Raw genomic sequence first — 16,146 nt, 5'->3', positions numbered from 1 at the left:
TTATTTGTTACGCGACGCCGCGGGTAAGGCTAGTGCAAGAATAAAAGTGTGTTTCATTAAACTAAGCACAACTATTTTTATTCCGACGTAATAAAGCAGGGGCCTCTTAATATTTTGTAAACAAGTACAGGCACGTGCAAAAATATGTACTTATCTATTCGAACCTTTAAAAAATATGCTAGGTACCCAGCAGGTAGGCAGGTAGGTTGCACGTGACTGTACTTGTTTACAAAATATTAAGAGGCCCCTGTATAAGAACGGCACTCACAAAGTGACACTTGATGTTACTTTCGTTCAATTCATTCGTGTCGACCTGTACGACGTTGCGTGCGTGTGCGTCGTGGCGCAGCGAACGAAATGAACGGAAGCACAATGAACGAAAGTTCCCTTTAATGCATTGACCGTATCACCCCAGCCGGTGCATGAAGAATTACATTAATGTACAGATATGAATGGTGGCGTCATTACGAAGCCAGCGGGAATCTAGTGCGGATTACATTTTTTAATCAAGGGTTTATTTACAACGCAAATAAGGATTAAGTTTTTGCCATCTAAGTCGTTGTTCCTTGTGATTTTCTGTCTGTGGAAGATGAGCCAATGTAGCTAAACTAGCCGTCGACTTCGTCTGCAAAGAATTCGTTTAGCCCGATCCAGCGGGGATCTATGAAATTTGTTATGGATAAAAACTATCCTATATATATCGTTCTCAGGTTCTCAGGGTACTAAATAATCAAATCGGTTCAGCGGTTTATGCCTGAAAGGGTAGCAAACACATAATTTACGCACGTGAACGCACGCATTCAGGCATTTTCACAAAAAAAGTGTAGGTTTTTTTTTTTCAATTTAAGAAAAAATATGTTATTTTCCTACTGAGAATCAAGAGCTCAATCGATTCCGATAGTTTAAAAAAATGTCCCGAACAAAAACGTCAGTTATCGTTTTTATTCATACACTCGGTATGGACATCACAAAACTGATTTATACCTAAAGGTACCTACACCTTTTTTACACGCTCAATCACGAACTTTCACAATTATAATATTAGTAGCATAATCCCCTGTCTAATTATCTAATTATAATACCGACCTTTCAGGAAATGACTGAGGCAGGGTCTCCTTTGATCTGGAAATAAGTTTAAAGAGAAAACTCGTGTGTTGGCCTCTGCGACCCCGTTAAAGGAAAATTCTTCAATTATACATTACGCTCGATAGAGTTGAATGGGGAGTAATTTTGTTTCTTTCAGCTGAAACTTATGGCTTATGGCACAAGAGGATGCAGTTTATTTGTTTTTACAACTTTACTGTGTTACAAAGAAACCCTATAAATCTAAGAACCATCACAATTCACGAATAAGAGATTAGTACTCTTTTGTTTTTAGTTTTTTTGTCGCGTTAGATGTGGATGATACTAACACATAGTACTAACTCCTGTACCTACAAAAAAGTGAATGTTTCACCTAAACTCAATACAAAATTAGGTTCTTTTTAATCGCAATAATCTACTTTTGTGAGATAGTGAATTAAACGACTTAAATATATTTGTTCACTGGGCCTTATCAGAGACAGCATTCATTACTTAGCGAAGTACACTGACGAGCAAAAATAAAGGGTCGGTTACAAAAATGACGATAACTACAAAACCCGCTTCTTCGAGTAAAATGAGTTTGGTAAATAGTTTTATTCTTAACAAGAATAAATTTTATGCGTAGTGAAATTAGCTTAAATGTACTATTTAAATCAAGAAAATAGTTTAAGGACCTATTGTGATTTTAGTAACCGACCCTTTATTATTGCTCGTCAGCGTAGAAAACATTTTATGAACAGGTTTATTTTGCGTATAAACATAAACATTGGCGCCGCTGTCATGAGTTGTCAGATATCTAGAACGAGATTATCGCTGTCAGCTTTTGAGTTGGACCTGCCGTAAGGTCGCGGTGCCATTGTGGTACACTTGGCATAACGGTCAGTTCACATCGACGCGCGAAACGATGCGACGCATTTCATTGAGAGAATAAGTCGACGAGCGGTCATTTGTCGTGGCGTATTATATCGGTGTGAACTGAGCCTTACGGCGGTCAACCGCTCAGTACTACGAAACTGAAGATTAGTATAAGCCGCACGACACGAACTTCGAGTTTCGAGTTTCGTAGTAGCCCTGCAGTAAGCTGTGAACGGAATTGCTGAACAATTGCCGCTGATTCACTTCTTTAGAAATTAAATCATTATTTAGGATTTGATTCAATTTATTGCAATCTAAACCTACTTACCTGACCATCCTTTCTAATATTATTAATGCGAAAACTCTGTCTCTATCTGCCTGTCTGTTACCTTTTACCGCTGAACGGATTCAGATAAAATTTGGCATGGAGACAGTTTGAGACCCTGGGAAAGACATAAGATTGATTGTTTCTATCCGGGAAAGTTCCATGGTTTCCACGGGATCGCGATAAATACATTTTTTGCGGGCAAATCGTGGTCAAAAGCTAGTAACGAAACGACACACATAATATGATACTACGAAGTGCACAATTCGAACTTCGTATCTTGCCGTCCCGCTGACGCTTGTATTATTAAATACAAAAGTGAGGGTACGAAACGAACGAACTTCGATTTTCAAATTTTGTAGTAGCCCCACGGTCCTCGACGTTGCCGCGATTTGCCAAATTTTTTTTTTATTCGACTGGTTAGAAAACGAGCAATTGGGTCTCCTGATGGTAAGAGATCACCACCGCCCATAAACATCTGCAACACCAGGGGTATTGCAGATGCGTTGGCAACCTAGAGGCCTAAGATGGGATACCTCAAGTGTCTTATTCTCCACACCGAAACAAAACAGTGCAAGCACTACTGCTTCACGGCAGGATTAGCGAGCAAGATGGTGGTAGCAATCCGGGCGGACCTTGCACAAGGTCCTACCACCTGAAATAATCCCCCAACCATAATAATTCGCAAAATCTTGCAATATATCAAAGAATATATCTCTGAAAAAAACAACTTGATGGTTTTTACGGCTTACGGCTTATAAACTGAGCTACAGTACGAAGTATTTAAACTATATAAGTAGGTACATAAATAAAATCTTACTGAGATGAAAGGTTCTTTTCAGGTATTCAGCTGAACCCCGACAAGTTTCCGTCGTTGCTTACAAATCTATAGAATCATGAAAAAGTAACGTTGTCACAATGCCGCGGAAACCGTAGAACTCTTAAATTTGTGTTCAGCTATTTTCAAACAAGTTTTCTACAACGTAAAATGCGTTATTGTCATTTTTAAAAGAAAAAACAAATTGTTGCGAAACTTTGTCATTCTTTTATTTTTCAATAAGCACTGAAAGATTTATTTCTTCTTTTTTCTCAACTGGTTGTACTCTAATCCGCGAATTGTAGGTAATTACACAATGAAAATCACAAAGCGCTCTTTTTAACGCTGAACCAAAAGTCGCGTCTATTTTATATTGTAGCTACCTATTTTTTTTATTGAGTATCTAAAAACAGGCCAAGAGAATTTAGGGCCACGTGCAGTGTAGGGTTCTGTAGTAGCATGCGACAAAAAATATTGAGTTTTGGTCGATAGCTTTCTTTTTAATCCTTATGCCTGGTTCACATTACGTATTCCAGTAAAACTGTTTCAGTAGCATGACACTGCGGTGCTCGATCGATCTTGTGTAACTCGTTTGGATTGTGACCCCGCAATGTATTGCTTCTGGCACGATTTTACTGGAATAATTTGAACCAGGCATTATATCACTATTATGAACTTTTTCACATTTTTACACCAACGGTTTTGGTTATAGGAAGGGAGTGGTCACTTGAAATTAAATTCAAAATCACCAAAATAATTTATGAGAATTTCAAAACTAACTTTAATAATAAAAAAATATAGCAAAATGTAGGGAAATAAGAGTTAAGATTTTGGTGCATTTCAGTATTTTACTCGAAGAAAAAGTATTGTATACACTTATTTTCAAATCTCGATTTAAGGCTTAAACTGACAGTTCTTGTATGGATCTGACAGGACTTAAGACCACTTAAACCTAGATTAAAAAGCCTGCAAGTGGACGTTAATCTCGTAGTTTTATCTCGTACCTTATGTATTTCACCCACTCGGCAGTGCCTTGTGGCCTATTCCCAGCACTAGACTGTAAGAAGCCTTATTATGCAACGTTTGAATAAAATTCTATTGTGAGTACTTGCTCGATAAGAAAGTTGCGGAACGTACGGTCAGCATCAAAAGTAGCTAGTAGTTACTTTTTTACACTGTCACATTAACACATTTGTCAATCTTGTATGGCGCTAAGTACGTGGCTGTAAAACGACAAAGTACAAAAGTAACCAGCTACTTTTGATGCTGACTGTACGACGGAAATTTCAATTCATTACCCAAGTTTGGTCGGTTTTGAACGAATCTGATTATTTTTACGGAATCATTTCAGTTATGAATCCTACTAATTTTATAAAATATGCGCGTGTATGCATTATACACTATTTTATTCAGTTGTTTTCTTAGCGTCTTTCTCTTGCCATGCTGTGAAGTTTTTAAGCACAAAATACATTATTTTTTGCATTTTTAGGGTTCCGGAGCCAAAATGGCAAAAATGGAACCCTTATAGTTTCGCCATGTCTGTCTGTCTGTCTGTGTGTAATGAAAGCTGGATCGCACGAATTTCACATAACATAAGCGTGAATTATATAGATATATGTAGCATATCAGGTACCGTATCACAAAGTTATCGACACGTTGCCGTATTTATCCGAAAATGATTGAACAGAATCCGAATGTTTTGAAATCCGTGATAACAGTAGGTATCACGAAAATATTACAAGTCTAATCAGCACCTAATAAGACTACCTTATGTATCTATGTACGTAATAGTACATTGTGTCTTAAGGGCGGTAAATAAGGAATTACGAACGAGAGTCTATTAGATCATCACATTTGCGAGTAAAATGGTATATTTGTAAAAGAAAAACTAATATTTTTTTCAAAAATTGCCAATACCGCTGGCTGCGCTCTTGGCAGCGCCAGCTCCCCGCCGCCCGGAGTACGGTACCGTTACAAAATCATACATTGTTTATGGCATTTGAAATTCGGGCAAATAGTGCTCTCCGAGTTTTTGGGTTAATTGTTTCACGCCAAGTAAGTAGGTACTTACACAATGACCCATTCAAAAACAATGCTTAAAACTTCACTCGCCCATATCTCGCGAAAATTGAAAATGCACTAAACCCACGAGCGCACACTTTTATAAAGGCAACATGCGGAATCAAAAACGAACAATCGGGGCCCTGATGAATTTCGGTTTACGTTCCCCGAGTCTTTGTGGCTGTACTTTCGACACAATAGGGACAAAAGTTATTCGGCGACAATGCGAATACCGATCGCACCCACCCCACCATTGTTTACTTTAATACAGTACTTTTATATCATCGATGGCATTATCACGGAATTGAGTCATTGAGCTGAAAATGTTGAGATGCTCGCCTTTGTACCAGATTTTTAATGGATTCGCGGATTGGTAAAAGGACGCTGGTGCTCCTGTTTTAGCCAATAATGGCTAAAACAGAACCCTGATTTTCTATTCAGGGGCTGTTTCACCATCCATTGATGTGATGCCGTCTCCGTCTATTCGAACAAAACAAATAGAGACGGCGTCACATTTAACCGTCAGTTAACACTATCAATGGATGGTGAAACAGCCCCTAAATCTGCGTGTGCCTTAAGACTGCGTTTCCACCAGAAATATGCGAGGATGTGTTGCGAGGAATGTGTCTGTCATGAACAAGGAACAGACAGAAACAACTGGTTTTTAGGGTTCCGTAGCCAAAATGGCAAAAACGGAAACCCTAATAGTTTCGCCATGTTTGTCTGTCTGTCTGTCTGTCCGTCCGCGGCTTTGCTCAGGGACTATCAATGCTAGAAAGCTGTAATTTTGCACGAATATATATATAAACTATGCTGACAAAATGGTACAATAAAAAATTAAAAAAAAAATTTTTTTTAGAGTATCTTCCATAGACATAAAGTGGGTTTTTTTTTTCTCATCCAACCTAGTAGTGTGGGGTATCGTTGGATAGGTCTTTTAAAACCATTAGGGACGATTTTTCGATTCAGTGATCTGTTTGCAAAATATTCAACTTTAAAGTGCAAATTTTCTTTAAAATCGCCCCCCCCCCCTCAAAAACTCTAAACAGGTGGGTAAAAAAGTTGAAAAAATTCAGGATGGTAGTAAGCATATCAAACTTACAAGGAAAACTATAACAGTTAAGTTTTCTTGAGAATTATTAGTAGTTTAAGAGTAAATAGCAGCCTAAGGTATAAAATATACCTAAACTTGGAATATTCCGTAGAAAATACGAAATCCTTAGAAAAATATTACTTATTTTTCGTAATGGCTACGGAACCCTATTTCGGGCGTGTCTGACACGCTCTCGGCGGGTTTATTTCTGTTCTTTGGTCATGAACCAATAGAATCGCATCTCTAGTGGAAACAGCTTGATAGAGCGAGGTTAAGTAAATGAAGAGTTTGTGTTAGTTAATGGCAAACACACATCGCACATCGCGTTCACATTTATCTTATGCAATGTGCTGTGACGGCTTGTGTTGTGTCACATCACAAGCTATATAGAGAGAAAGAGAGAGAGAGAGAGCATACATACCTACATACACGACTAACAAACAACACAATACGACAGAGAAATGTGAATGCGGCTTATGCTTACTAAAATGCTATAACCTGACATGAAGCAATGTGGTAGAATATAATTTTGAAATTAATCCCTTTTTTAGCGATAAATTAAAATTGCTAATAATGGAGATGAATTCCAGGAATTAAGAGATTTTAAATATAAACTTTCTCCCCATTAAAATAACTTTAAGTGAACTTAACTCACTTATACCTAACTTTTTAACTGAATTCTCCTCTCATCCACTTAAAGGTTGACTGGTAGAGATCCCTTAAAGGGATAAATTCGCATTTGTATATATCTCAATGTTTGTAAATTGTGTTTGTTTACTTATTTTGTACAAGAGTTTACATACATACATACTTGTAACAACAGGCAATGATTCTGAGTAATACATTTTATTCAAATTATAGGTTTAACTATAAACTAAAAGCACGAAGGTAAAACAAAGACCTGGAAAAAAAGTATTAGGGTTGACAATATGAAGCTGCCTTCGTAGCGATCGCTACGCCGTAGCATTCAAACTCTTAAGTACGTAGCACATGCAATAAGTGCGGGTGCCAAAACTTTGCGTAGTTCACACCTGATTTCAGATACTTATCATATCACATCTCTGTCAAATTGCCGTTTAAAAATGACGAAAACTTGTGCTGAGGGAAAATTACTGACGTAGTTCTTATTAATAAGTTAAAAAAAAATTGGAGCGGTAGTTTTATTGCAATTACCCCGTCTTTGAATGTAGTAATTTCCACTGTAGTATTTTATGCAACTGTTGTATAAATAAGTGAGGTCTTAAAACGCGATTTTGGCGTGGGTAGCGATATGTATGAGCCGCAGGCGAATATCGCTATAAAAGACGCCACGAGCGTTTTAAGACCAAGTTATGCAACGTTGTTAATATAATACTTTTTTCTAAAACATGCTCGGATTTTTTTTCGTTCGGTTGGTACATTTTTTTAAACTAATGGATTCGATTGTGCTCTTGATTCTGAGTAGGAAAAGCCATATTTTTTCTAAAAATAAATAAATGGACATCTGTACACGAAAATGCCCCGTTGGGAAATGAAACATTTTCTAAATCAAACATTTGGCAAACAATATTTATGCGAAAAGACAGGATACCAATTAATATTAATAAAATATTGTGCAAACGTCATCCACGGTCATAAAGGACTTCGTCGCACTGTAAGAGAAACTTTGGCAAGTAAGTATTTAACTCAATCTTTGGACACATATTGTTCAACCATCGTAAAGTATTGAAATTTAATAAATGTCATACTAATATTTATCAAGATCTCTTGGTCTAATTCAATAGGATAGGTAGGTAGGAAGAATGCAGAAAACACATAAAAAAAATAAAGCTTTAGCATGCAAGTCACCTGAGGAGCGTTCAAACAGAATTTCACCGGTTACTTTTCGCTTGGAAACGTCTGATACAAAAAGAATAAGCTCTAACAAAGCTGTAGGAATGAATGGGGCAGATTCAATGGAGAAGGATGTGTTGTCGCGACGTTTCATTTCAACATTTTTGCGATTTAATAGTTGACACCTGATATTTGTGGCTATTGGAATAAAAAGTCATTTATCGTGTCTTTTCATCCAATCAAATGCCAATCAACTACATTCTTGTCTGAACTGTAATTTTGTATATATTTACATGAAGATATCATTTACAAAAAGAAACTACTGCTACCACATAAAAAAGTACTGCTAGGTACCGCTGGTACGGGACAGATATCATATTATATCTTTTAAGCCGGCCACTTAAGGAATGAGAAGGGGACAATCTCGGAATGAGAGATAATAAGCTGGAAACTCGTATACAGCTTCATTTTTGTATCCTTAATGTTGTCTCAAAAGTCACATTTAGGGGCTGTTTCACCATCCATTGATTAGTGTTAACTGACGGTTAAATGTGATGCCGTCTTCGTCTATTCGAGCAAAACAAATAGAGACGGCATGACATTTAACCGTCAGTTAACACTAATCAATAGATGGTGAAACAGCCCCTTAATCTCGTGTCCGCGTCGTAAGTTATTCAAGGTCAAATGTCAAAAAAGTCAGTTTTTCGCGATTATCTTGGTTTCTATAGCTCCAGTGATATTAATTTCTTTACAAAATTGTAGAGCATAAAATTTGGAAAAAATATTGTGTTAAAAAAATTTCGTACGTCCAACCTTTTTTGAGATAGAGGGCAGAGAGCCCGCAGCGCTCAGCCATACTGACGATGCAAGGTCAACCGTGAATCTCAGTGAATAAAACCTTGTATAAAGTTTTAAGTAATTGAAATATAATTAACAATAAATAATTTATTTGATTTTTATTTAACTTGCAATGTTCGTATGTACGTATGTAAATATGTCAGAAAATACGTAAGTGAGGTTCCGGCTCCACCATCAAGATCCTCGACATCATCCAGGTGTAGAGTACTTGTGAAGCCAAATCAAATGAGCCCAAACTCGAGGGGGCTGCGTCCTTTTGTTACTGAGATCCCGTACCCACCTTCCGGCTTCATCATCGGATCAGCTTGATGGTACCATAATCTTGCATTGTTACCAAATATACATAAGTCTCCCAAATTTATGCTCAATCGGAGATCAGGAATTGGTTGAAAAATGGTTTCCAAATTGTGGAACCTCACTTACGTATTTTCTGACATATTTACATACGTACATTATGTCTGTTTCGGAGAGGGTCATTTGGTCAAGCCACTTATGACTTTGGGCAAACAGTTTATCCGTCTCGGGCACCCAAGCCTAACTCTTTTGCATAACGTACCTATTTTACCACCCTAATTTTCGAAATCTAAACTTAGGAATCGAAAGTCTTGCATGGCAACCGAACCGACGTAAAAACTCAGTCTTTCAACACCAATGCAACTGCAACAATGCATTATTTATAAATAAGCGTGACTTATGACTAATGAGTTCTTTAACAACATGGTTCTTTCTAGTGCCGCTGTCCCTCAGAACAAAAGTGTTTCGTTGTCGGTTTTGTGAACAGCACTAGTGCCCCCACAAAGCTTGGAACGTCATTTAAATGCACACGTTTCATTGGTTCTGAATGCTTCTTAGCGGGGGAAGTAAAAAGAACGGGCCAATTACGACGCTTTTGTGACGATGCGACCTCTTTAGGTCTCGAGTATAACTTTATGCATGGATCATGGGTTCGTACCTTGTTTTTGACGTATGAGAGTGCTTTTTATCTCCATGGCAGAATTAATATAATTACTTGGTTCATTATTTTTTTATAGATTTATTGCTTTCGGATAATATATATACTTCAAGAAGACATAATAGACATCCGCTTGACCAGCACCACGCGTGACGGTAAGCTGTGAGTCTTATTGTCTTAGGCGTTGGTCTTATTGTACTGATTTGTGTTCAATAAAAAATATTTTTATAGCATTGTAGTCTAAGATAGAGCACGCTTATCTAGTAGATGTCCATTCACCCTTGATCCGAAGACGTGCAAGTTATAGCCTGGGAACACAATTTTTGAAAATCCGATATTTGGTAGATACTGAGCTAAGCCTCTAGTGTTAACTTTTTTACCACAAGAGACGTTGCAAACACATACAGTTGGTTGGCGATACCATACTAAAGAAGTTGCCAATTTGCCAATTTGTAATTGAGATGTGATGTAATCGTTCTCGAGTACCGACTACGAACCAGAAAACAACTGGTGATGGATGACCTGGCTGGCAACTGGTGGATGTAGGTGGAAAATTTTCATTCATTATGGCGCTCGAGGGTCTTTGTTCAACAGAGAACCCGTCTTCCAGCTGATGATGGTGATGATGATGATTAGGTTGCTGACGCGAACGCGATTGAGACAATTCTAATGTCAAAATCTAGGCGGGCTGTGAATGTCATTCTGTAGGATGGGAACTGTGGGCAACAGCTCAAAGGTTCGTCTTGACATTGGATAATCCGAAGGTTCTCTAAAATGTTTAACTATTCACTTATTTACGATCACAAACGCCTTAAACACTACATAGGTAGTCTTAATAGATAATTATTTTATTTATGATTGCTACACCTGCTCCAGTGTTGTAAAAGACGGGTTTCATTGTCATCACCGTATCAGCTGACGTCCATTGCTGTCCATAGGTCCAGTGTCCAACTAACAGTGGGCTAGAAGCCAGTAGAAGGGGTGGCCCGCCCCGGGCCTTTAGTACCATGGAGCCTTCAAATGTCCACAAGACTTGATGAAGTCCTTAATTACGCTAAAATAGGCTAAGTACCAGTAGCGTGGAGTGAGAATTTTTGTTGGGCAATACGGAGAGCGAGAGAAGCGTGTGTAAAGTGTATATCTTCGGATCCAACACCTCGTAGTTAGAACACACAGACTTTGCTTTGCCATAACGTCATAGCTGAGTTCTCTTTATGAATTTAGTCAATCCGGTGGGAATCGAGTTGTTGCAACGCCCGCGCCACACCACTGCTAATAAGTACTTCCATACATAAATCGACTTGTAAGTCTTGAGGCTCATTCAACTTTGCCGCCCGGGCCCCGAGTGGGTTAAGTCCACCACAGCGTAGGCCTTCCCCAAAGACCGCCGATCAATTTTATTCTATTACCCGGAGGTAGATCGTCTATACGTTACACGGGCATTTACTGTCATCAGATAGCAGTATCTTTTCAATTCTCCGTTTACGCATGGCAGACGCAGGATTCAGCCTTAAGTTAGTTAGTTACTGAAATCCCAAGTAAATGTGAAACATGAAAACACATATGTTCCTAACTAAATCCCTAACCTTAATTCCGTATTCCTTACGGAGCTGGCCACTCTTAAAATGTATAAAGTTATTTGAAACCTTTAAGAAGTCCGCTCGAGGCGGCCGGCCGCAAAAGCTTTGCTTCAGCGCTCCACTTTTACGCTTTTTGGCTTCCTTCTTTTATATTGAAATAACTGGACTGAAAGCAAGTACGATGCCTTTGCTTTCAGTGACGTAGCCTTGAACACGATTGGAGTGTGCATCTTGTATTGGTCGAAACTTCTCATACTTATTCGTATCGTATGTACTTTGATTAATTAGGGATAGGGACTACTAATTGGTTAGTCATGAATTGATCGGTCAGATCTATACAGTGGGACAAAGATCTTTATTAATTATTATTATTTTCTTTATTTTTTTTTTCATTCTTAGGATTAGGTTTTTATGGTAGTTATAAAAAGTTAAATACAGAAAAGTACATACAAAATAAAAATATTATAAAAACCTAACCTAGTTTGCCGCCGGTAACGGGGCAGGGCCCAAGCTACCGGTGGTCAGGGCCGCAGAGTGAGGAACCTCCGGACGATGCGTGCCGTGTCCAGAAGTACCGCCTTCTGTTCAAAGCGTTCTAGTGCTCGAAGGACTTGACACTTGACCTATCATAGTAATCACAGAAATATGATAGACGTAATTATGGATTGGTCTCAAGAAAAATGTCTTATCATGATAGAAGCCTACCAAAATGCCAGGTGTCTGTGGGATCCGACTTATGAAAAGTATAAAAAATACAATTCATAAACAAGATGCTTGGCAGGAAATGCCAAGCCTTGCCTTGTAGAATGTGTAGTGTTGAAGATGTTAAAAAAAGATGGACTCGCTTCTCGCATCTTACCGTCGTGAAAGGCAAAAATCAATTGCCACAATATCATTCTCAGAGTCCGACATAGTGCACACAGACACAGTCCACAGACATCCGACGAATGAGCAACGGGCACTCGTTTGCCTGATCTAAACATCTGTAGAGCATATGCTCTAGAATTCTAGTTCTTGGCTTGCATTCTTGCTCGTTGATATTCGTGTGGTGTAAACGCTGAAAACGAACTTTTGTTTACACCAAAAGATCAAGAATGAATGCTCTGCTCTGGTTCTAGTTCTTTGTTAGTTTGGTCTAAACCCATCTTAAGAAGAAGAGCTACGGATTAGCCCGAAACATGTCGAGATAAACCCTATTTAAGACGTGATTTATCCGGGACAATATCATTTAACAATAATATTTTTGGCTTTTGCATTTGCTTTCTTAATCTCTTCCGTATTTAATTTCCTTACGTTTTCGTCTTCTTCTATAATACCCCATATTCCTTTTTCTTCTAGAACGCATTTTACACGGTAAAGCCAATTATTAAAGTTTCATTTAAAAATATACATACGTTTGAAGTGCCAAAAATATGTATACAGGACTTTATTGTCTGAACATTAAGGTCGTGTATAGGTATTTTATTTTGTGCACTTTGGCTGTATTCATATCTTTCTTGCTGACTGTACCTACTTCAAACTCACGTGCTCGCGTTTGTATCTATATACAAACGCGTGTCGTCGGCGCGTTTAAAAATTGTGGTGTGCAATGGCCCCAACTTGCAAAACTTCACATTTTACAATTCGCACATTTTTGCTCGAAGTTTTACTTCAAACTCTCTCAGTCTCTGAACTTGAACTGCGGGTTCAAAATATGTAAGAATATGTAGGACCTACTAGTATTTATTATTATTATTTATAATGCACAGGCAGCTTATAGCTGATGCGTGCATATCATTGTTCACTTGTGTAATTGCCTTCAAAGTACTTATCAAGTCTGTTTTAAAAGAATTCACTGAAGGTACACTGATCACTGATTTAGCGCAATTGTTTTCGTATATTTTATTAGTTACGTGCGTATACGGAACTGTGTACGCATTGTTATATGTGCGTTATTGTCTGGCAATTTTTTAACATTATCCTGGAACTGCGCAAATTTCTTGGATAAAAATCAAAGTACGTTCAGTACTTTTTGCGTGAAAAATTAACAAACATCTTTACATTCGTCTCCACGAACATTTGTACCTATAGTATAGACTCCAAAAACATCGGAATTTTGGTTGTACGTACAATTAAAATAGCAATAAAATAGTTATTAACATTGGTTCTCTTCAGTTACAGCTACGAAAAAATCCAACCTCCCAGAACGTCACAGATCGCCCCAGAACGTCCCAGAACGTCAGGGAACGTCCTAATCCGTCGCGCGCGCCGGCCGTATAATGAGCGCCATGACGTCCAGCGACTTCCGATCAGAATGCATTTACGTTCGTTACCGTCAATAGCCGCGGTCCGCCCGCTATAAATTTCGTATTGAGCGGACACACAACAAAGCGCGTTTTGTCTTGCAAATGAAAACGCGCACATTTCGCGGCATTGTGCGCGGCTGTTTCGGTGCCCGCCATTATTAACGGGGAACATGAAAGACAAAAGGTTCGTCTGCAGTACTGAGGCTGGCCTAGATAGCGGATTATTGTACTAACACAATGGGAGCGTTAATTTTGCGACTACATAATTTTGTTGTTTGCAACTTTATCACGTGTCTATCGATGCGATTGGCTTTTGTTGTTTTATTGCTAACTCTCTCGCGGGTAATGGCATAGCTGCGATTTTGTTACGAGCTTTTGACTATTGTTTTGTTTCTAATAAACAATGAAAGCTCGCTAACCAATTAATTATAAGGCCTTCCCGTTAGCCGATTGTGCAGGTGTGGGGTGCGCCATGTGTGTGGAATTCTGAATTTGCATTAAAGAAAAATCTACATGGTTGCTTACTTATTTATGAGATCAAGCCTTTTATTTTAATAATGTAGCAACGTTTAACTCTCTACGTTTATCTTGCAAATAGCTTGAACATAATATACCTACCTAAGCACCTAACGTTGTGGTCTCCTAATGCACATGTGTTCTATGTGCACTTTATCTACATAAATAGTAGGTAGTCCTTCCTTCTTTCTGTAAAAAGGTTGCCTGGAAGAGATCGCTCTTAAGCGATAAGGCCGCCTATTGCTTACCTTGTATTTTTTTGTAGTATCTGTTTTCTGTATCGCTCTATTTCTGGTGTACAATAAAGAGTCTTTGTATTGTATCGTATTGTATTTTATTGTAGGTGCTAAAACTGTGTAAAACAAGTAAACTTCCTTTTTTCTTCTAATCAGATACTTCTCACGAGTATTCCTTTCCCAAAAAGCTAACAAATTATGTTTGATAAGAGCAACAATGATAACGTTCCATCCTGTTGTCATGAAAATGTTCTTCTAACAAGAGCGCTATTTACTGGCATAAATAGTCAAAACACGATAAGTACCTTGTGAGGTTGAGATCAGAAATTCGTATAATTTATTTTAATATCCGTCATTAAATTAAATGTATAATGTACTTACATATTACTAGACACACTAGCTAAAAGATACTTTAGCTTGCTAGAGCTCAAGATGTTTGGAGTTAAAAAAAAGTCTAGTCTACTACTTCTACTCCTAAATAAAAATGCAAATAATATATTTAATACATCAAAGCTAAACCATTTATAACACATTAAGCAAAAAAAGACTCTTTTAAAAAAGTTTTTAACATATTAGAATCCAACTTGACTACAAAAATGCTTACCATGTTGGCGTAGAAAAAATAACAAGTACAAGCATTCCAAAATTTCCAATAAGGCACAGATCACAACACCAAAATCCACACACACAATACTGGCACACAAGAGTCACCGAATCCACGTTAAAAACAAAACAAACAGGCGGGAAAACGCGCGACGAAAAAGTTCAGTTGGGCACAGGCTGCGGCCAGACAGCCTAGCAGCCGGGTAAAGCGGGGAACACAGACTGCGAGCCGGCCGGCTAGAGTCGTGTCATTGTGCAGTCGCCGCGCACCGCCCTCGCGCATCACGCACTTGTCACCCTTTCTGGTTCTACCCTCACTGCACATCCCTTTTGAACGTTGCAGGATGCCATTGGACTATTGACATGGTAATTACCGCTTTATGATTTTAATTATGGTGTTTGGGGTAAAACAATTTCGTTAGTAGGCTTTAAAGTCTGCAAAGTGATAACTGATAATTTACTTAGTGAGATTCATTGAGATTTGAGTACTCGTTGGTTTACCTTGGAACAAATTGTTTTTGTTTTTGAATGGTTGGTACTGTACTTGTTTTGTACCCGTAGTAACGGCCTGCTTGCCTGCAATTAGAAACCACTTAGAAACATTCTTGTAAGAATAACAAAAGCTTTACCTTGTAACACATGAATCATAAAGAGACACGAATAAGAACGCTACAAATAAGATAGGTGTCTCATCAAAGGAAGAAGCCAGAGACAGCAGGAGTATACAATGTAGAAACGTTGGGTAATATGTCCGATGACAATGGTGCGAAGGAGGCACAAAGCCACGAGGCGTATTGTGTGAGCCCGCACAATACACCTCGCATATGCAACCGACAAACCTAAAACTCCGCCCGCCAAAATAAACGACAAGCAACACCAATCCGTATTCCCGCAGAAATAAAATACAGCAACTTAACACCCGAACGCAAAACTAACCCAGTTGACAAACACCCTGTGTATTGTGTGTCAAAATAACTGATACGTGCTTAAGTATAAACGAAAATTGTAGTTTTCTGTATGAATCGACCTTTATTGTTGGTGTGCCCTCGATGAAAATTCTGTTTTCTTTT

The 16,146-nt window shown here is 38.3% G+C and overlaps 1 long non-coding RNA gene across 1 annotated transcript in view; it reads right to left on the bottom strand.

Annotated features, from left to right (window-relative positions):
- Positions 1–15,284, bottom strand: part of LOC141426459 (uncharacterized) — a 74,822-nt gene extending 59,538 nt beyond the window's left edge. The window contains exon 1 of the long non-coding RNA XR_012451236.1: positions 15,078–15,284. This is a non-coding gene — a long non-coding RNA (uncharacterized lncRNA). The remainder of the gene's footprint in view (positions 1–15,077) is intronic.
- Positions 15,285–16,146: the final 862 nt, after the last annotated feature.

The sequence above is a fragment of the Choristoneura fumiferana genome, chromosome 3 (assembly GCF_025370935.1).
Source record: "Choristoneura fumiferana chromosome 3, NRCan_CFum_1, whole genome shotgun sequence".
In the NCBI taxonomy this organism is placed as follows: domain Eukaryota; kingdom Metazoa; phylum Arthropoda; class Insecta; order Lepidoptera; family Tortricidae; genus Choristoneura; species Choristoneura fumiferana.
The sequence above is the reverse complement of the archived record's forward strand: the minus strand, read 5'-3'. Positions and strand labels throughout refer to the sequence as shown.